Genomic DNA, 2,403 nt, shown 5'->3' with positions numbered 1-2,403 from the left:
CAAATTATTTAAGCAAATCATTGACATTATTGCACAGCACCTTCAAATTGCTATCATTCCTTTCTTTAGGTTCGAATTTCGCGCTGAGTTAACCTTTAAGTAAATAAGGTTTTTCACAATGCGAGGTTAAACGTTTCTCACGACGTTGAGAATTTTCATTAATTTGAAAAGAGTTTTGGCACAAGCTGAACTCAAATTACACCTTAGCTCTTTACGAAGCTTCTGGGAGACATGGTGGAAGACAGACGGGGCGGAGGGCGCGCGACAGGCGATCGGGCGAAGAGACACGAGCTGGCACAGAGCAGTGTGTGCTGCGCGAGGCTGGGGCCGGGCAGGAACGATGGAGCCGTTTTGGCTGGTCTGGCCCATGGTGATCCCGGGAGCGGTCCACCAGCGAGGTTTCAACCAGGACCGGCGGGAACGGCAAGCCTTGGCCATACCAACCTGGGCCCTGACGATCCCGGAGTGGTTCAGCAGCGAGACTCGGACTTTGATAGCCCAGAACAGCTAGTCAACGTACCTCTGGCGTGGGAAGGACGATCCGCTACCCTGAACACGGATTCCGACTGCGAGCTCTAAACTAAGGGCGACAACCAGGGGCGGCGGGCCCGGACTGCCGGCTATCAAGGACGGGCCACCGGGAGGTACAATAAACCCATTCGCTGTCTTCTCGTTCTGTTGTGTGAGTCTCTGGGAGACGAGCGAAGTGCATACCGATCGGGAGCGATTATTATTGAGCGACCCCACACAAAGATTACCACAAGCTTTGTAGCGTCATGTTAGCAATGTGTTAAAGTAAATAAAGTTTTTATTATTCACTTTAATCTGAGAAGGCGTAGCACATTACTGTCTGAAAAAGAAAACATTTTAAATGAAATGAAATGAAATTTTTATTTCCAGAACTTTACTTTTCTACACAAAAAGCTACCATACGGTAACTTGACTGCGTCTGGGGCCCTAAATCCAAACAAGAATAACAATCTGGCTAAAAAGTGTTATACATTGAAGAGCCTCGTTATGCAGCATATAGAGTTGCTCTTACCAACTAGGCATGCACTTAAGTAACAATAAACAGAGTAAACAAGTGACAGCGCGGGAACGTTCGGCAGCACCCATATTATGCGAAAGCGAGAAAAGGAAAAAATGTCATACAGAGACATCCGCGTTAGATAAAACACATATACAATTCAGCTGTAGTTAGAGAGTATATATCTATGTCTTATAGATGGTACCTGTGGAGTAGAAATTGTGACATATGGCGAAGGTATTGTAAAGCATGATTCGTGCGGAAATGAGGAAACTAAGATTTCTCAGAGCAGCGCAAACTGATCGAGGTTCGCTCTTTATTCAAGTCCGAGGTGCGCCAAAGAAATTCAATGAATTCCTTTATTCCGAAAAGGAAAGCATAAAGAAGACGATACACGTTCTTATTTGTAATGGCGATAATCTTGAATTTTTCGAACAGCGGTTAGTGTAATATAGGTAGTGTACATCCGCGATGATGCGTAGTATCTTTTTTTGAAGTAACAGTATTTTTTTTTTAAATTTGACGTTGTTGTTGTGCCCCACACGAGGTGACAATAATTTCTATGACGGCGGAAACGGGCATGATAAATCACGAGTTTAATGTTACCAGGCAATATTGAGCGGCATCTTCCAATAACGACAATGACTCTGCACAGCCTGCTGACCAAATTATCAATATGGCGATCCCACTACAGATGCTCAGAAAAAATTACGCCCAGAGTTTTGTGGTGCTTAACAATATCGATTACTGTAGCACTTAAGGTAAGGGATTCAGTGAAGCAGACGTGCTTATTAAATGACCGAAATAAGAGTGCCTTGGTTTTGTTTACATCAATTTTAAGGCATTTTACCCCAGATCATCTGCCGAATTGGGCGAGATTATAGTTCCCCTTAATAATTAAGCTTTCTGCGTCTACGCCCGACACAAAAAAGCTGTTGTCGTCGGCATATATTACAAACTGCGCAAGAGTACTGACCTTTACCACGTCGTTTATAACAAAATGTTAAAGAGCAGAGGGCCCTGTATGCCACACTGAGCCACGCCGAAGGTTACGGATTTGATAGAAGAAGATCGCCCGTCGATGCTGACACACTGCTAGCAATTGTAGAGATATGAATCTAAGAGTGGAAATGCTGGACCACGTATTCCATAACACTTTAATTTATCAAATAGTGCCTGATGATTGAGGCAGTCAAACGCCTTACTAAAATCAATAAGAATACCTAGTGTTAAAAGCTTGTTTTGAATGTTATTTAGAATCATTCCTTTCTGGAGTAAGAGCGCTGACTCTGTCGACCTTCCCTTTCTAAAATCAAATTGGGCGTCAGATATTATTTCATGTCGGTGAAGAAAACTTTCTACGCCAGTTTTCACAA

General features: G+C 43.4%; 1 pseudogene; it reads right to left on the bottom strand.

Annotated features, from left to right (window-relative positions):
- Positions 1 to 1,165: 1,165 nt before the first annotated feature.
- LOC121833483 lies at positions 1,166 to 1,766 on the bottom strand (annotated as a pseudogene).
- Between the last annotated feature and the right edge of the window lie 637 nt (positions 1,767 to 2,403).

Source organism: Ixodes scapularis, unplaced genomic scaffold (genome assembly GCF_016920785.2).
Source record: "Ixodes scapularis isolate PalLabHiFi unplaced genomic scaffold, ASM1692078v2 PGA_scaffold0__279_contigs__length_252992795, whole genome shotgun sequence".
Lineage (NCBI taxonomy): Eukaryota > Metazoa > Arthropoda > Arachnida > Ixodida > Ixodidae > Ixodes > Ixodes scapularis.
This window is presented reverse-complemented; position numbering and strand designations above follow the sequence as displayed.